The sequence below is a fragment of the Ixodes scapularis genome, unplaced genomic scaffold (genome assembly GCF_016920785.2).
Source record: "Ixodes scapularis isolate PalLabHiFi unplaced genomic scaffold, ASM1692078v2 PGA_scaffold8__174_contigs__length_109621045, whole genome shotgun sequence".
Classification (NCBI taxonomy): Eukaryota; Metazoa; Arthropoda; class Arachnida; order Ixodida; family Ixodidae; genus Ixodes; species Ixodes scapularis.
The window spans coordinates 41,741,558-41,762,407 of record NW_024609883.1 but is presented as its reverse complement, the minus strand read 5'-3'; positions in this window follow the sequence as shown (position 1 = coordinate 41,762,407).

Here is a 20,850-nt window from a genome sequence, read left to right as displayed (position 1 = left end):
CGTACTAGAATATGCAAGCGTAGTATGGGGGACCCGTTCAGAAGCTACAAAATATACAGGACTGAAAGAATTCAGAGAAGGGCAGCCAGGTTTATATTGTCAAAATACAGGACGACGGACTCAGTCACTGATATGCTAAAACAGCTAAACCTACAGCGTCTCGAACAACGCTAAAAAATAGCTAGACTGAAATGCATTTATTCAATGCACCGGAACTTATTCAACTTTGACGTCCAACGGTACATAAAACCAAGATCATCTCGCTCAGTTCGAAGCACCCATCCGGATCAGATAACTTCAATAATGGCACGTATAGATGTATTCAAATATTCATTTTTTCCTCGAACCATAGAAGATTGGATCTCTCTTCCTCATGAAATAGTGAACCCGGACTCATTGAATAGTTTTCAAAATAACGTACTCGCTTATCTTGCGTCCCCCAGTGGTAGTTGGTCATAATATACCGACTCTTATTATTTTGTTACATATTACGCCTGTGTGTTTTTGTATACGGGCGTGTGCAGTGGCCAGGACATCGGCCACATATGATATTCTTTTGTACCACCCTGTATCGGCCTTCGGGCTAAAAGTATAAATAAATAAATAAAGAGGTGCGACATTGCCGCACCGGCGTGCGGTCGTGTATCACTACTGCTTGGAGCACGTTAAAGACCCCCGACTAGCGGTTGTACTGCTCTGACAAAATTGCTTATCTACAGCGAGTGACTCGTCGCAACTTTGAAATGGCTGATTAACTACACGCTGTATAAATATCCACACAACCCCAATTAATAACTACGGCATTGCGCAGCAGGTAATGTAACGTTATTGCCTAAGTTTGTAGAGTGATATCTTGAATGTTTGGTTGACAACAACGTAACCTCTTGTGTTTTTGTTAATTCGGTCGATAAACATTTTTGAGTGCCGATTAGTCAATCGCCTTTTGAGATATTGGACGTCTGTGCCTTCCCCACCCGCTAACGGGTGGGGAAAGCAATGGCGCCACTTTCCCAGGATCTAGTGACTTTAGTCATAGCTACTGCCTTTCCTGGTTGGTTCGCGGAGCGATTCGGTGCCGTGGCTGGTAAATGGTCCTGTTTATTAGGCGCATTTTCAACTTGTATCAAACTACAATGTATTATCAGTTTAGATCAACAGTGCGAATTATCTGACCTTTCGCCATGAGCCCAGGTGAAAGTATGAAGTGGTATTTCAAGTGGTACCACTTGCAAGTCAAGTGGTGCCACCTTCAAGCCAAGTGGCGCCACTTGCAAGCCAAGTGGTACCACTTGGGCCTCAAGTACGTGGTACCTCTTGGGTTACAAATAGTGCCACATGAGCTTCAAGTGGTACCACTTGGGTTGCAAATGGCACCAGTTTGGAAAATCACATATATCACTAATAAAATAAGTGAAAGCTGTTGCTCCAAGTTCAACCTACAAAAAGTTTCAAGTGTCTTAAAGGGTCACTGACAGGGTGCTTATACTCGCCGAGGTTTTTCGTTGTACATGACATATGAGAGCCCCACTTCCCAGAACAGAATTGGCGGCTCAAAATTCAGTCTCTTTCCGCCCGAAAACCACAGATCGAGAACTGGCCGGTTTGAGTCGCGCTCACTCTCTTCTCCGTGGTCACGGGCCGTTTTCTAAGGTTTAGACACAACCACCAAATTTAATCAAAGTCGCAGGTCATCGAAGGCGCACACACAATATTAAAAATAGAAAAGAAATACGATACCTATTTTTTGTGGCTTATAAAACGCTGCAAATGCGCTGTTTTGGGAAGAAAAAAGTATCACCGGCACGTGACTTTTGCCACCTTTCTCCTCCTTTATATTTCTTCTTCCTCTCCAGCCCAGTTTCGATTTTAATTTCAAACTGTTGCGTTTTTGTTTGTTTGTTTTTTTTCTTCTTTTTTTTTTTTACTGTTTAGAGTACCGTCCGACGGCGCTCTTGCAGAGCGTTCAAGTGCCATCCGACGGTACTCCACTCACACGTTCAAGTGCCGTCCGAAAGTCTCGTATAAAACGCATTGTCAAAACATGATTTTCGAAGCGGTAGGGTAGCTTTGGAGGAAAAAGAAGCGACCATAAGTGGACGTTCTATTCTGACTGCCTGCTGCGGAGAAGGCGGGGATTTTTCAAGTAAGATGAGCTCAAAGGAGGGTAGTATGACGGTCATTGGTGACCGGGTTAATGTTCAGGAAGACGAAAACTCCAAGGTGTACAAGGACTACAGGATCATTTTGCCTCGACTACCCGACAGGTATGCTGGTTTCCAACTAACTCTTTTTGCACGCGAATATCGCCGGAAGACCGTACAAGTCAACAGACTTCAAAGAAGCTCTTTTTTCGATAACTGAGCGTGAAGATCTGATCGCACTGGGCCCGTACCCGATGAGCCATGTAAGGATGGCAGCCTTCGCCAACGGAGCAGCCAAGGGCAAAATCAAAGCGTTTGAAGAGCTCGTAATCAAGCAAAAAAGATGTGTCGTGATCGATCCCACCAAGGACGAGATCAAACTTGAACTTCTACGGTTACCACCCCAGCTACCAGACAGCGAAGTTAAGAAGGTCCTAGAGCCGCCTGGAATGGTAAAGGAAATCATAAGAGGCAAGTGAATATTCCCAGATTTCGAGGAAACAGCCACCTCGACCAGGGTTGTGACACTTGTCCTCAAGGACCACCTCTTTGTTGACAGTACCCCACATGTTCAACATCTATAAAGTGAATACTCTGGTGGTCATTTCCGGTCAACCTCCCGTCTGCCTACGCTGCAAAGCAGTAGGCCACATCCGTAGGCACTGCTCTACCCCACGTTGCACTCAGTGCTGGCGGTTCGGCCATTCCATTGAGGAATGTGTTGTGACCTACGCCTCAAAGCTTCAGGGTAATGCTTCACCTAGCGTTGATGTAAGCGAACATATCATGGACGTTGAGGAAATGTTCCCCAAAAATCAGGAACAACCAGAAGATTCCCAGGATCCTAAGGGCTCTGTCGACCAAACAAATATGAAGTCTCCAGAACATCAGGAGAGTGGACGGACGCCCAGTCTGGTCAGTGCAGAAATACAAGGTTCCCAAGGGAACACTACCTGCAAACGTTAGGGAACTAAGAAAGTCACCCGCCCAGACAACTTCACCTGCAACGGCTGATGATAAAGAAGAGAGGCTGCGCAAGAAAGCAAAGGTGGACAGAACTCAAACCTACACCACAGCGGAACCCTACTTGTTTAAACACGACGACGCTGTGAGAGACGAACAGCAGCGAAGTCCCGACCTCCAAGAATAGAATAGAATAGAATAGAATAGAAAAGTTTTATTTTCCAATACACACATTTTCAAAAAGTACAATGACGAGCCGGTGTAAGCCTCAGGGGCTTGTGTACCTGGCTCGGCGCAGTAGGTGACAAATTCAGTATGTGTAACATCAGTATAATATGCTCATCCAGCATCGAAGTACTTATTCAAGGAAAAAAACATTTTAAGCAGGGACCAAGAAAAATGAGCGAAAGACGGCATCACACTGCAGAACAATACGCACGGTCCTGAAAAAAAAACAATCAAAGTGAAAAGAGGAAACCACCGTCTAGCACTCGTTCACTGGTCTAAATTCCACAGTGCTTTTTTTAAGTTTTTGTCTTGATGTGGCGACAAACAGGGACTCTGGCGTGCTGTTGAATACATGGGGCACATAATAAATACGCGTACATTCCCCATATTTAGTTCGAATTCGCGGCATGTTAAATCGAAGTGATTGTCTCATTGGTCGGCCTGGAGTGTACGGAGTTATAAAATTTGAGTTCCAAAAGTGAAGAAGGTTCCAACGAGGAAGGTCAAAGTTCAAGGATAGACAGAAAACAAGCCTAGCCCGATCCGGCTCTCACAATTGTGATATAGTCGCATTACAAGAGATCAAAGTGTCAGGAGACACGGCTTTGCTTTCAGCAAACACGACCTGGGCGAACTTGTGCGATATATACCACTGCCCAGCAAGAGACTATTCTACTGGATGCGCCCTGTTGTTTAAAAAACGTTTGCAGTACCGCATGTGCAGTTTACTTGAAAGAATGGCCGCAGGTAGGTTCCTTGCGGCTAATGTCCTTATACAAGACAACCCCTGGCGCATAGTCGTTGTTTACGCGTACAACAACACCATATATAAAGGGAAAGTCTGTTCAACCAAGTGAGAATAGATGCAGACACCAGACTGGACGTTATTGTCCTTGGTGATTTCAATTGTGTATTGCATTTGCATGCAAATGACAAAATTCCGAGCAAGAAATTCGCTGATTCCAGTGTAGACATCCTTCGTGCCTTTATCCATGATTGTGACCTGGTCGATGCATCTACTACAACGAACGCTCTTCTATACACGCATTTTCAAGGATCGTCTCATGCTCGCTTGGACCGTATATACGTTTCTGGCTCATCTGGTAGTATGCTTTGTGACTATAACGTGATCCCTGCATTCTTTTCAGACCATTATATGGTCACTGTTAGTGTAGGGCCTAGTCGTGAGAAAACGAGAAAAAAAGCCACAGTCATGGGAAAGCTGGAAAATGAACGAAAACCTGCTCGAAAACGTTGACTTTAAGACTGTAGTAGAACGTTTAATCGATGACCTTGGACAGCTTAAAACTGCGTGGTGCCAGAAGTGGGAACTGTTTAAGATAAAAATACGAGAACTTGCGATCGAGGCATCTTAAGTAAAGAGGTATTACGGAAACATAGAAGAGAAACGCCTAAACAAAGACCTCTTACACCTCTACAATCTCGAAAGCCAACAACCGGGGGTGTATAAGAAATAAATAAAAAATATAAATACACAAATAGAAGAACACGACAAGAGACGTTATGAGGGAGCTGCTGTGAGGACATGCACCCTACAACTAATTGAGGGAGCATAGCCGACAAAAACACATCTTTACGCTGAACGTAAATACGTGAAGAAAACGTTGGTGCCACTAATACGAAAAAACGGCTAAGAATTGACAGCCGACAACGGTATTGAACAGGCATTTGTGTCACTACACTGACATCTTTGCATCGAGTACCAATGCCCCCCCTCCCCCCGACTGCGTGAAATAATAACAAGATTGCCATAATTACAAAAAGAAACGATGGAAAAATTGAACGCCTCTTTTGATGTACTCGAAATTACACATAATATCACCGAAATGAAAAGCCATAAAGCTCCCGGACCGAATGGTCTACTTGAAAGTTTTTACAAGAAATGGAAAGAAAAACTAGCCCCTATTTTTTGTCACGTGTTCAAAGACCCTCATACAGAGGGTACACTGCCACCGTCGTTTCGTAAGGCTCACACAATACTCATTCCGAAATCAAAAGACCCTGAGAAGATACAACAGGTTGAAGGCTATAGACCGTTTAGCCTACTCAACAGCGATTACAAAATACTCGCTCGAATGATAGCGGCTAGACTCCAGACCGTGATAAGTCAAATCGTTGGAGATCACCAAACCTGTTCCATCAAAGGCAGAAATATACAGACCAATCTCCAAATCGTTCGATCAATATTGAATATTTGCCAACCTACGCATGAATCAGCTGCTGTATTACAACTCGATCTTGCGAAAGCTTTCGATAGGGTGGACCATCCTTTCCTATTTGCCCTTTTGAAGCACGTAAACACCGGCGATTTCTTTGAAGACGGCATCAAGTATGTTACAAGAACATATCAACAAAGCTACTCATCAACGGATCTCTTTCTACATCCATCAAGGTTCAACGATCGGTACGCCAAGGCTGCCCAATGTCACCGCTACTATTCAATATTTACCAAAAACCTCTTTGCAGGGACATCATCAATGATACTAACGTACAAGGTTTTCGTCTTCATGCATGGGAAGTAAAGCTCTCGGCGTATGCAGACGATTTGGTCCTCATTTGCAAGCCAAGCATCGCTACAGCGATGTCACGTGTTGCAGACTACTGCTCTGTGTCCGGTGCCTCCGTGAATAAAAAGAAGAGCAGTGGATCTTAGTGCGGGACTTGGGGAGCAACTCCAACCATGTACGAGGACATCCAATGGTCAACGAACAAATTGCAACCCTTAGGCGTTCCACTGAGCGCTATGGACAATCCCAGGTCCATGTGGGATTCTGTCAGAACTGATGTTAAGTCAGCTGCTCGCATTGGATGCTAAGGTACAGTGTACCCCAAACTTAACGCCGCCACTGGGTTCCCAAACATTGAGCTCCTGTCAGCTGCTTACAGTTAAATTTGTCACCAAAACGTTCGGGATGCCTTCGCAGGATAGGACAGAAATCGAAACCCCAAACATTCCTCGGATAGTTCAATCGGCCGCCGCAGGGACTGTCAGGAGCGGCAAATGCCGTGGCGGCGCTAAGTTTTAGGTGCACTGTACTTTTCGATATTTTGGAAAGCCACTGTCTGTAATATTCTCCTTTTGTCTATACTTACATATCTCCTCCAGGTCATGCATTGTTCCAAAGTAACCGTTAATAAATTCAACAGAATTTTTGCGACATTTATTTTGAATTCGTCGTATGAGCCAATGAGGAGGTCTAATCTTTTTCGACGAACTGAAGATCGCGGCCTCGGCCTTGGCAATATCTTTGTGAGGCAACTAATTGCGAGATGAAAATCTTTTAGAACCTTACAGCACCCGTTTCTAGAAAGGTGCAAAGCGTTTCTCTTGGCGTGGTACACAGGGTCCACTGTAGCCCAAAAGTTTTCGAGCGATACAACCTCTGTAACCAAAATCTCTCATCAACTCTTTGTTTCTCGAACAACTGTGTCGCTTAAGAGCGTTTGCGGCTCCTCAAAATTGCAAGCAGGATGTTCTGAAACGAGTTAAACGTTGTTAACACAGAGGTTCGGGCGAGTTAGTTGCTCATGATGTACACATCGCGACACTGTTAGCGCGAACACGACATCGGCGCCTTTCCGCATTTTATTAGGAAAGAGTATCAGTGAGCACACAATTTTTCCCTTTATATTCAAGCCCTAAATGAGCTCTTTCTAAAACAATAATATCTTCGATGACAACCTTCCGGTTCTACGAGAAAAACACAGAAAACTGGCGATGGCTTGTTCGCGCTAACAGTGTCGCGCTCTGTACAGGGTGTCACAAAAGAAAATTTACACGGTCTTTTTTACCGCAAACATAAACTAGGCATCGCCGGACGCTCATTCTCCGCCCAAAGGTAGCGCTAGAGGTCACAAACAGATGCCAAAGTTTCAGCCCGATCTGATAACTTAACCAAAAGTTATAAGCGATTTTCTGAAAATTTCAATGGGAAAATGGCGGCCGACGGAGTTTTCAAACACATGGGGCTCTATGGCACCAGAAACCGAAAACAGGCAAAAATGGGCTCCATTTTCCCATTGAACTTTTCAGAAAATCACTTATAACTTTTGATTAAGTTATCGGATCGGGCTGAAACTTTGGCATCTGGTTGTGACCTCTAGCTCTACCTTTGGGCGGAGAATGAGCGCTCGGCGATGCCTAGTTTATTTTTGCGGTAAAAAAGACCGTGTAAATTTTCTTTTGTGACACCCTGTACAGGGGGAACAGCGCACCCGGATAACAGTCATTTAAGTCAACATACAACCAAGAGAAAAAGACACTCAGCGCTGACTGACAACTCTTTGTATACTTACACTTTCTCTTTTTCTATTTGGGCTATGTGCAAGGGCCAGGGAGAATAACTGGTATTTTTTCTTTTCTTTCGATATGATGCTTAATAGTGAACTAAATTGAAATTAATGTAAGGCTAGGTAGTCTCATTCTTTTTGTGACAAGGTTAAAGATGGAGTGCTAACACATATGCCGTTATGTTTCGCAATGTTCTCTGCCTCGATAATTTCTCTTGTGAGCTGTTTGTGGTGCTTGCCAAGCACGCCGCAGTTACTCAACAGCACTGAGCAGCCACAGTCTCGACAGTGAATGCCTCGATGACCGGAGCTTTTGTTGGTGAATGTGTTGTTATGCTCGCGAAGGCGATCGTTCAGAGACCTTCTAGTCTGACCTATGTACAGCTTTCCAAAAGAGAGGGTTTGTACGCAGCTGCGTACAAACCCGACAAATCTCTTCAGCAGAAGGGCCAGGCGAGAAATCGCCTCCCTCACAGAGAGAACGACCGACCATCTGTGGAGACTCACTTTGTGGCATCTCCGTAAGAACAGACCAAGGGAAGAACAGGCGTTGAATAACCCCGTATGCACAATAGGAGACATCCACATACCAAACGCAGTACAGCAAGTTCTCAGTCTGGGCCCTAAGTTTGCGGTGGAACCTAAGAAGACGGCACCGGAGTTACTTTCCGCTGTGAGGGAAGTCTCGAGACGAGCTCCGGAGACCGAAATGGATCGCTGCACCTCTGAAGGTGTAGACATGCTTATGCGGTACAAACCACCATCTACTCCTCTGCCCATCAAGAGAGTAGAAACGTACCTGAAAGAGAATTCAGTATATCTTCTGCCCGCTGACAAAGAAGGAGGTTTTGTCCTCATGCATACGGACACGTTTGGAGAAAAAGCATTAACAGCAGTCTAATCCGTTTTCAGCAAGCACTCTGAGATCTCCCTGGAAAAAGTTAAAAGGGAAGCAAAACAATTTTGTCACTTGAACGATTTAAAACAACTCTGCTTCTACTCATGTCGTATTACACCTGAGACTGCGGTGGAAGAAATCGGAAGAACTTTCAGTAGAAGGAACAGACAAAGAGAACGTCTCAATTGAGACGTTCTCTGTGTCTGTTCCTTCTACTGAAAGTTCTTCCGATTTCTTCCACCGCAGTCTCAGGTGTAATACGACATGATTAGCTACCACCAGATCGCCTGCACTCTCACCGTCTTTTCTGCTTCTACATCGATCGCAGTAAAAATCTGAGTCTAGAATTATTTTTCAGCGCCAAAACTCACAAAGCGGATTGCCCCCTCCGGGTTATCGTTTCTGAAAGGGGAACACGGCAAAAGTCTGTTGCCTTATTTCTGCAAACACGGCTAAACCTACTTAACATTGATGATCCATACCTGATCCGCAGCTCCTCTGAAGTTTTCAACTTTTTAGAAGAGCATCGTGACCAAGACCTAAAGGTGTTCTCCATCGACATTAAGGATCTGTACTATTCCTTGCCCCACGACCGCCTCCTAAGGTACATAGAGGACAGCATAGACACCTTCGGTGCTATTGGCTTTCAAAATGCGTCGGGCTTATCCCAAAGCAAGTTTTTGACCTTGATTAACATCTACCTCAGGTCGACCTTTGCTACCTGGGATTGCCAACCATACCTACAGAAGAGAGGTGTCTGCATCGGATCCTGCATTGCCCCTGTCCTTAGCGATCTCTATCTAGCGTACAACGACAGGAAGCTAAAAGAATCATTAGACACCTCCAAAGTTATAAGAGTGTTCCGGTACGTCGACGATTATTTAATTGTTCTAGCTTCCGACGATCGCAACTTCACCAGCATGGTTGCTGACGTCCTCGACAGTTTTAAATTGTGCATGAGTCCTTTAGAAATCACCCATGAACTTCCAAATGAGCGCTCTTTACGATTCCTGGATCTCAGACTCTTCATGTTACCCTACCATTTATGCTGGTCGTATGAGCCCAGGGGGAAAAAACCGCTCTTACCATTCAACTCGGCCCATTCAAAACTTGTTAAAAGAAGCATCGTGCGGTTATGCCTCAAAAACTCACTCATAAAATCCTGCTCGCATTCCATTCCAGCGAGCTTTGACGGGCAAGTCTCAAGACTAAAGCGTGCAGGATACCCAAACTCGTTATTAACATCGGTGGCCGAAAAGCTCATCAACGAAAGCAGGCAAGACCTATGCACTCAACAAAAGCAAAGAGACAAAACAAAGAAGCCCATCATTGTGCCATATATTCATAACTTTTCTCACGGACTGAAGAAAATAGCTAACCGAGTAAACTTGGAAGTCATCTTCTCAGCTCCTAAAAAACTTCACAGCTTATGTAAGAAGGTAAATACTCCACCAATAACAACAGTTGGCTGCAAAAAGAAGCACAAGAACACCTTTGTCCCTTGTACAGAGAAGGTAGTGTACTCCTTTCCCCTCTCTTGTGGAAAGCTGTACATAGGTCAGACCGGAAGGTGTCTGAACGATCGCCTTCGCGAGCATAACAACACATTCACCAACAAAATTTCCGGCTATCTAGGCATTCACTGTCGAGACTGTGCATGCTCAGTGCTGTTGAGTAACTGCGGCGTCCTTGGCAAGCACCACAACTAGCTCACAAGAGAAATTTTCGAGGCAGAGAACATTGCGGAACATAACGGCACATGTGTTAGTACTCCGTCTTTAACCTTGTCACAAAAAGAATTAGACTACTAGCCTTACATTAATGTCAATTTAGTTCACTATTTAGCATCATATCGAAAGAAAAGAAAAAATACCAGTTAATCTTCCTGGCCCTTGCATATAGCCCAAATAGAAGAAGAGAAAGTGTAAATATACAGACTTGTCAGTCAGCGCTGAGTAAGTGTCTCTTTCTTTTGTGTGTATGTTGACTTGAATGACTGTTCTCCGGGTGCGCTGTTCCCCCTGTACATCATGAGTTAAACGTATGCCAATACCACAGTGCAAGACGTTCTTTTTCCGCTACCACTCTCGAACGATACCTGTGAAGGAATGGTGTGAATCCCGTGGGTTTGACGTATTTTGGAGCACGGACTGTAGGCTGTGCAAGACAACTGAGACATTCACTCATGCTTTTGTGCTTTGTGTTGATGCTGTATTTTTCTGGGACGTTTTTAAGAGGATACTGAAAAATGACTTTGAAGTTGAAGAGTGCATTCTTCGTTACTTGCATTTTGGAAGCAAACTGGATTCAGTTCTAGAGACACTCGTCGTGTTAGGTTTATATAGCCTATGGAAAACTCGAAAAGTGGATACGGACGGTGGTGTGGCCAAACCTTCTTGGGTAAACTTAAAAAAAACATAGCCATGTTCGTAGGCCAAAGCATGCTCGAAATTTATGAAGGATGTGATGAATGGAAAGAAGTTGTACAAAGCCTCAGTCGATCACGTAACATCATTTAGGGTTATATTCAAAACATCTAGCTTATATAATAACAAAAATCTTTTTATGATAAAAAGAAATTAAGTTTTAGTTGAGGGGGACTGGAATTGGTTTCAATGAAAAATAACTACTTTGGAAAAATTGCGCCCCAACATCTTGAGTGTAGAGTGTGCTACATGTGTAACCGGTTTTTTGTACAATTTATGTCTATATTGTAGAATAGTGTCAATAGTGAATATAATCATGTAAATAAACCTTTTGCCCAGAAAAATATCGCAGCGTAGTTTAGTGGTAAGATGTCTGCATCATACGCAAGCGGTCCCGGGTTCGATCTACAATGCGGACTTACTTTTTTTTTTCTTTTTTTTTTATTTCATTTCCTTTTTTCATTTCTTTTGTATCACATTTCTTTTACGATTAACACTAAAAAAAAGAATGTTGTCGACGAGACTTTGCTGAACAAAATGGTATGGGACTTCCTTTCCGGAGGTGCATGGGGGATGGCGGGGCTTCGGTTGCCGGCTGGACGCCGCGAAGCGGCGTGTAGCATGGGGCCAAGTGGATTAATAGTTATGTAATTAGCAGCCGCATACTGTCGCCACGAAGGGGCGTGAACGCAGGCGAGGGGTGGTTAACGAGTTTCCCAGTGATACACGCGTCGTTCGACTCTCTTACGGACGGCACTTGTAGGCGCGAGGGGAGCGCTGTCGAACGGCACTGTAGACACAGCTTTATTAAAAACATACGTGACGCTGTAGCGAAACATTGATTGGGTTGTCTTCTGACACCATAATGAATCGCATGGCAAGAATTAAAAAAAAAAACTTTTGGGGGGTGTCAGTGTACCTTTAATCATGTTGCTTTTAGTTACAAAAAGCCAAGATCAGAGACAATGAATGTAAAAAAATTTCCACAAAAATTGATACATCCAGTATTCTAGTACACTGTAGTGCAGCGCTGAGCAAGATTTCAGACGCCACTAATTTCCCAGAAGTTGCACGCGGCACGTGCCTCGAGCATTTCTACAACAATGAATGGCGCCACTAGAGTGGGCGCCACTTTTCCCAGGATAAAGGGGCTTTATGCTCTCCGAGCCTGACGCAAGTGAAGCCACCGGAAGTCTGATGCTTGTCCCGGAAGTTGGGCGTGTGCTGGGCTTTGTAGTGCATTCAGCCGATATTTTGGTCCATGCTTTTTTTTTTTTTTTTTTGTCTTTTATTGGATTTTATGGTCCCGTTCTGAATTAAATCCCGAGAATAAGGCATTTGAACATGGGACATACACACACTTGATGAACTCGAATCTCAAAATTTCGACATCGAGTGGCTTCCCGGGAGACTTCTCGGGTTCGCATGCACTGTTACTCCGCAACAAGCAGGCTTTCCTGGGATGACAAGAAAAAATCCAGCACCCTAGGCGCTGTTTGATCTAGACCTCAGAAGAGTTGAAAAGCCTGTCAAGCGCTCACTTCCGAAACAAGCCGCTTACTTCCGGTGGCTTCATACCTGTCTGCTCAATGCGCCATCCAGCCCACTATAATGGAGATCAGTGGTATTCCCTGGCTGTCGCAGTGGAAGATAACACAAAAAGGGTAAGCATCCTGAACAGGCAAATAAAGCAAAATCTTTCAAGAAAAGCCGGCGAAATCGAATGCACAATGCAGGTGGGGAGTTGCCCTGACCGGGTTTCCACAGCTCAAGGTGGGTGGCAGAAATTTCTAGCTGATAGGGGTCTCTCGAGTCGTAAAATGGCGGCGACCAGAGCTTTTTTTTTCTTTTTGCAAAGGTCTATTCATAGTTATATTATTTTTGGTGTATCCTAACCTTTACATATACGAGCTTTCCAGATGAAATTTGGAAACCCCAGCTGGAATCATTGCAAGTCCAACTGGATCCATTGCTTATCTAGCTGGAACGATTGCTACTCCAACTGAATCCATTACTTGTCCAGCTGGAATTTTTTACTCCTCCTAGAAATATTGTTCAGCTGGAAACATTCCGATTACAATTGGAGCAAACTGATTCCAACTTAAACATATTGGTTCCAGCTGGAACCAGCTGGTACCATGCAGTTGGAACCATAAGGGCGTTTTCAGATAAGATCGAACAACCATGTCCGGTAACCATTTTTGATTCTGATGAATAAAAATATATATTGCTGGCTTTATGCCCAGAAGAATAAAACCAATCCTTGTTTTCGAAAAAAAAAATTGTCTTTAAGAGAAAAAAAAAGTAAGCACCCTCTCAGTCATGTGCGCGTTTTGCGTATCGCGCGATGTTGTCATCTCGGGCGGCTTTCCCCAAAAAAACTGTTCTGGCCAGGGTGTCAAATAGATAGGTGGTGAAACGAGAGCCAAATGAGCGACCAAATTGTGTCCCCCTCGGTTTTCTCTTTTTCTGTGGCGCCATCTATGTGGAGCACCGCGAACTCTCACTCCAGGTGGGCGAACGCTGGCGACCGGTTAAACTGACGGAGAAGGTTCCTCATGGATTTCCAATGGAGGACTCTCGTGCTCTCAGTTTATTTTGCGCACTCTCCCATAGAGTTCCATGCAAATTCGATTCCAATTTTTTTCTTCTCGCCGCAGCGCCATCTGCCGCAAATCGGGGATACCCGCAAGCCACCCGCAAGCAGACGAGTACACAATCCGGTCACGGCGCTGCGGTAGGTTTCTATGGGCCGTTTCCCCACCTGTCTATCTTACACCCTGGTTCTGGCCATGAGTCTAGAAATATTCAATGACAAATTAGACATAGGGAGGATTGGCAAAAGGCATTATTCACCGAGTATTAGGGTAGTTAGTTTGAGAAAAAAAATCGCAAACACGGCACATCGCCTAGTAACGCTCTGGATTGGAGTATTTTTCTCCACATGTATAAAAGCTAAGGTCTACAAAACAAAACAGTGTGTTGTCCTGTATATAGTTTACCTTTGCGTGAAATATTGTTGTCCTGGTTAGTGGGAGAAATTTACAATAACTGCTCACACAGGGGCATTTAAAGAGCAACTCCGGTCCATACTTTTGATTTTGGGATTATGACTGTTTTTAGTGCAGTCAGCGTCCCTGAATTGCAAGGTGTAATTTTTTCTCGTTATTGTGCGTAGTTTTAAAGATATCGAGGCCTCAAATTTTTGTTTGGGGCGCGGCCAACAAAACCGAAACTAGCCGCTCGAGGCCCCGGCAACACTGGGAATCAGCCGCTATGGGAACGTGACGTCAGGATCGTTCTCGTTCAACGAGTACGCAGGCCGAGAGGCACTTTCCTCTGTTGCGCTAGCCGTCTAAAGGTAGGAGGTAAGTTGATTTTGTTTTAATTCTGTATACGTGTTAGTTATCCAGCATATATAGCAGGGGTGGCCAAACCGCGGCTCGCGAGCCGCATGCGGCTCTTTGCTGGTTCAAGTGCGGCTCGCGGATCCCTCGTAAGGGGACCCCCTCCCCCCCCTTCGCCCCTTTCCGCGTTTCCCCAGGAACAAAAAAGAAAGGATTTCAGAATAAAGCACACTGCAGCTTACAGTTTGGCAGCCTTCTACCCCCGTACGTACAGTCGTAAAGCCTTGTGCCCCCATACGTACTGTCAGACTCTAAACATAAGTTAAGTTTGCCCCCCCCCCCCCCCCCCCCCCGCGGCTCTTAGAAGCTCCGTGGTTTTGTTTGCGGCTCTTAGGCCAGGCCAGCCTGGCCACCCCTGATATATAGCAAGAGTTAGTGCGTATATCCAAAAACTAGCGACTGGAAAATCCGTGAACTCGTACGGTGCCGTACACGGCGGCCGCCGCCGTGCGTGCGCTATGCCGTACTCGTCGCTTGTATACCCACAAGCTAGCAACTCGAAAACAAGTGAATTCGTTCGGTGCCGTACTCGGCGGCTGTCGCCGTGTGTGCGGTCTTCCGTGCTCGTCGCTAGGCCTAAATTGTCATCGGGGCTCCTTGGATGGAGCGGCGTTGCTCTACGCTGCGGGTCAGTCCCAGACACGAAGCTTTGAGGCTCTCCGGCGCGGGCTACGGCGCCCGAACACACGTGTGCTATGCTGTACAAGTCTGTTTTTTCGTTCTTTTTTTCCTCGGGCGCGTAAAAGCCGAAGCCCACAGTCCACTCGTCGAACAGCGTTCACCCACACCTTCTTCAATTTCCGGTCCGTTGGAAACTTGTGAAAAAGCACCTCCGGGTTGCGCAGCGGGTTGTTTGAGCTGCCCACAGCGCTACAAGTTGCACTTGCAATCTTTCGAGGAACAGCTGGGCAGTCTTGGGCGGTGTGCCCAAGACTGCCCAGAGTTGCTTGCTAAAACAAGTCTTGGAGTCCTCACAAGCAAATAAAAAAAAGGCTAAGCTACACGGGCTACAGATAAAAGCAACGGCTAAACACGCCAATCACAACCCGAAGTAGCGGTGGTAGCGGCTAAAGAAGCGCACTCCGCGCAACGCCCGGACCGGAGGAAAAAAAGAGAACGATACTGACGTCACGGCCCAATGTTGCTTTAGCGATCGGCAACCCGCTGTCCGCCCGCTAAGGAGCAGCGGCTCGCGGAGGGTCGCATTTTTATCATCGGCGTTAGTTAAGAATGCGGCATCCCACGGATGTAATTTTTTGGCTGGGGTGGTATTTTGTGTCACTACAGCGATACCAGTAATTTATTACATTTTGAGTTTTGGCCAGAGTTGCCCTTTAACTAAAATGCATTATTTTGAAAATTACTTAAAAAAAGGCCATCTTTAATTTTCTTTAAAGTCTCTTAAATTAACGTTTATAATATGTACTGACAGAGTCTGCAAAAACATGATACAATATTTGTGTGGCTCTTAAGTTATAAAGCGAGAAACATGGCCAAATTGACGCTAACGCGGTTGCCATAAATGGGGCGTGAACATACCCGTTCTTCACAATTTCAATATTATTATAAAGCGTAAAAATGCGATGGGGTGGTCAGCAAAAGACAAATTGACAGCACTAAGGTGGACGGTAATTTTGAAGGGAAGCTTCCTAATACATTTTGTACAACCGACCCGAAAATGCCCAAGGGCCGGAGCGATCGAGGTGCACCACTCTGTAACATGCTTCGCGGTGCCTGTTTCAACAGCTGGGGTATAGCGTCTCCGTCTACGCAACGTAAAGGAAGCAACCGGAACGACTTTGCAAACAGGTCAGCCTACAACCCTGGGGCGCGGCAGAACCTGAACTTGCTCCGCCCGTAAATAGGGATGCCGCGAACTTTTTTTAAACCAAAGGTTCGATGACCGAATCCAGCGGTTCGAAAGATTTCGTATTTTCGAAATTTCCATATCGAAAAATTCGACGGAAGTCGAATTTTCGAACTTGTCAATCTAAGGTGTTCCACGCTTTTCGAAATATCGAACTTATTACGCTGCAAAATTCGATGCTTGTCGAACTTTCGAACTTGATAAACTGAAAAGATCGATGATTTTCGAACTTTCGAACTTCTTGCACTAAAACGTTCGAAGCTTTTTAAACTTTCGACCTTCCTACGCTAAAAAATTCGATAATTTTCGAACTTTTGAACTTATTAATCAAAAGAATTCGAAAATTAAATTATCGAACTTTCGATTCCTGAAAAGTCAAAAGTTCGACGAACTTCGACTTTTTAGGGTAAAAGTTCGAGGTTCGTCGACCTTCGAAAGACCGGCGGGCGGTTTCATTTGGATTCAAGCAGTAAAGTACATTCCTAATTTTTTTTTTTTTTTTCATTTTTTTTTTAATGCGGTGCCGCATTTTTTGCGAAAGACCAATGCCGTTTATTTCAATAAATAAATTCCCGAAGGAGCGAGGAAGGGCGACGGGTTTTTGGAAATTGTCGTTTGTGCCATATCTGAAGCGCGCTATAGCCGAAGCTGTTTATGGTAGAGATGTTAAACTTTTCAAGAATGATCTATGTATAGCCTACATAAGTGTCGTTTTAAGATCTGATTATTGTTGTTCAAGACGAGTGTCGAAGAAAGTCCAAACATGTATCTACGCGCAATTTTATACGCTAAACTTGGTAATTTTTTTCGTCTAACTTGTTTGAGGTATCGCAATAAAATTAACACCAGAGACGGTACATATCATTACCATCTGCAGAATACAAAATAATGTATTTATTGTTGCTTTTTCACGTTTATGGAATAAATCAACTCACGGGGGAAATTTCATAAAAAGAAACATTTTTAATTTTGTTTTTATTTCACGTTCCTGGGACGTGTTTCTTTTAGCCTGTACTCATTTTGGTAGGAGAAACTTGTTTCGTAGTTCTGGGCCTCTGAATATGCGAAAATACTACACTTCCTGCGGGTTCTTCATAGTTCTTTTTTCTCCAGCTTTTCATTTTTTCATTTATTGTTATGTTTATTTCTTTATTATTTTTTTACCAATGGTACAGTTATTTAGGTCGAAATTACATACCTTTGAACTTCCGAACCGCCAAGCAAGTGACGAGTAGTGCCTTCTGACAACGAGTTTCTAATAATGACCATCTACGCGATCTTTTATGCAGTGAAGACCGACAGTAGCTATACATATGCATAAATAATTTCAGATTAAAATAAGCTCGACCATGTCCCCTCTCCCCGTATTGCTTTCTTTAATGCTCCGAAATATGTGAGGGGGGGAAGGGACTGCAGGCCCCCCCCCCCCCCCCCCTCCCCCCGTTTTTCCTCTTCCGACGCCACTGGTAAGGTAGAACGCTCCTCGACCTCAAATTCTAACGGCTTCTGTGCTTTTTGCTCGGCGCTTCTTCCGTCCCGGAAAATAAACCTCGAAAGCAATTACAAACTAAAAAATTGTCAAGGTGCAGGTGAGCTGGTGTATGTCGATCATGATGCAAAATCCTGAGACTGGGAATGAAATTCGAAAGAAATGGTGTAAGAAGAAATAAAAAAAAAGGGGGACAGGACAACGTCTCAATTTCAGCTGGGTTGAGTTTGAGACGTTGTCCTGAGCCGAGTTTTCAGCTGAGCTGAGTTTGAGATGTTGTCCTGTCCCCTTTTTTCTGTCGTCTTACACTTTTTCTTTCAAATTTCATTCCCAGAGCTGAGTTTGAGACGTTGTCCTGTCCCCTTTTTTCTTTCTTCTTACACTATTTCTTTCGAATTTCATTCCCAGTCTCAGGATTTTGCATCATGTACAAACTAAACTTACTATATGCCAGCGTCACTCGGGCGGCGTTTCATCGGATTACTACCGGCGTGCAAGGGGGTAGAGAGGCAGTTTGCCATGGGTCGCTTCAAGATTTTTCTGAGCTTCAACCACCTGCCTGCCCCTGACCGTTTCAAACTGGATGAGTAGGGTTAAACAGTGCGTTCGTGTGATCACTACTGCGTGATGCAGGTTAAACCCCCCCCCCGGGCTGGCAGTCACAATTACTGATCTATGGTCACACGTCACTCTGCACTGGCAAATATTCCAGCACATCCGAGACACTCGTCGTCTCATTTAATTGCCTGACCAACTTCGCGCAGTCTAAATATCACACCCGAACTTTTCTAAACCTGATTTCGTGAAAACCAGCGAGGCGTGAAAACGTTATTTGAAGCTGAAACTGTGGCGGAACATGAAAACCGGACTTCAAACTTTGAAAACTTTGACTTTTTCGAATTCAGCCCTAAAAGAGAATCGAAACCTTCGACCTTTTCGAACTTTGTGTGGAAAGAAATCGAAATCTTCGATTTTATCGAACTTTATGTCGATAAAAATCCGAAACGTTCGAATTTTTCGAATTTCAGATTTAAAGAAATTCGAAGCATTCGAATCTCTCGAATTTAAATTTTCGAATTACTCGAGCCTCAAGTAAAACAATATTCGAAACTATCAAACCCGAACTTTTAGAAACCGTGAAAGCTTCGAACTTTTTGAAATCGAAACTCGACGGTTTTTGAAAGTTGCGAATTTTTTTATTTCGAACCCCTGCATGGTAGAAAATATCACAATCTTTCGATTTCGAACACTCATTCGGTTAAAAATATCGAAACCTTCCGAAATCGACCTAGGGTGGTTCGCGGCATCTTTACCCGTGAGCGTCGATAGATCCGCCGCCGTGCAGGGCCGCACAACGCGTAAAAAATAAAAGATACTTAAAAAAAATGAAAAAAGAAATGAAAGACGTCGACAACACCCTGTAACGCCGAATTAGAGCGCAGCTCTTGAGGAGGAGGATGGAAGCGTACTGAGGGATAGGTGACTCCTTGAGGTCACGTGACCTCAGAGTGGGGGGGAGGGGCGTGTGACGTCAGGGGGGTCACGTGACCTCAGGGGAGTCACGTGACTTCAGGCGGCCACGTGACCTCGGGGGGGGGGTCACGTGACCCCCTGCATTTCATTTCATCGTCCCTGCATGGTGAACATGCAGGGGTGATGAAACCGTGCACTTGCGGCCCGGTGACATGGTGAGAGGCCAGCTCGCCGTCCTTCTCCTCCCTTCTTCCTTCTCATCCCTCCTCCGTCTCTCTCCTCCCTCCTCTTCCCCTCCCCTCCCCGTCCTCCTTCCCTCCCCTACCCTCCTCCTCCTTCTTCTCCCCACGCGTTGCACCATGGGACATTTCCCATAATGCACCGCGCGGTTACGCCGACGGCGTCGCCAACGGCGACGCCGCTCAAGCCGGATACGGGCGCCTAAGACCTGCGCTTTGAAAAATTGCGATTGAATGAGATTGTCTGTAACTTAATTTATAAGACAACGGTTTGTAGAATCGCGAAATCCAATTTGGGTATGCTCGTGTGACCTACGTAAGTGATGGTGCAGCAAGCCACTTTAAGAACAAGTACCAACTACACGAGCTGCAGAGCCACAAATACACGTTAGCGAGGTGTATTTTCTCCGCAACTTGGCATGGCAGGAGTGCGTGTGATTGAATCGGGGGTCGTGTCAAGCACCGAACAAAGTTGTACAGCCTCCAACGGCCCACCAAGTCGGTGGTAAGTCGGCGTCAGAGATGGTTGCCCCACTGAACACTAAACTGCCGAACGTGAAACTAATCCACCTCCCGAAAGCTGACATCAAAGCGTCCAGGGACACGAAAGCAAAGAACTGGGACTCTGTTTCCGTTGTGCGTGGAATTCAGTCCTGTCACTTGTGGCAGTGTACGCGGTCCGACACTTCGCAACAACAGCTGTTTTAGCAAGAACAGTAGCCGCAGAAAAGATATATCTTTAAAAGTAAAGTCTCCTAATGGCCGCGAAAAGCAGATCGAGGTCGCGAGCTTGCGGTGCCACTGAGAAGAAACGAACAGTGATCGCTACAGCTAAAACGGGGAAAAAAATGTTCCTCCTCGGAGTGCCAGGAGAATGTTGTGACCGACTCAGGTCAGCGTCCAGCAGAAAGAATTCGCGCGATAAGCTGTGAATGTGCGCACAGGATCTTGATTCATAACCTGTGTTCTTTTTATCACTATTTAAACCTGGTCGTCACCAGCCCAGACTCCCCACGAAAGGTAGGCTCCGAAATTCACTGATCTGAGAAATTTGTAATTGTTGACTTGTGCTTCAAACTCACCTGTAATCTTTTGTGTGAATTCTTATTTTTCACGAACTCCTGTCACAGTGCTTTCTCTTCATATACTTCCTACATTTTTCGACCCCTTGCTTGATCTTGTTTGAAATCGGCAACATCCTGTCTTTCTCTACTCCCGTTACGGCAATTCTGTATATTTAAAACCCTGTAAAATAAAACAATAAAAAAATATTGCTAAGCATTTTTAAAGGGCCTGATAGGACAGATTATGAGCCTTGATATGTGAAAAGTAGGAGAAAAATTACGATAACCCTCATTTTAAACTGATTTTCCAATTATTGCAAAATCGGTAACCTGTCTACATTTAA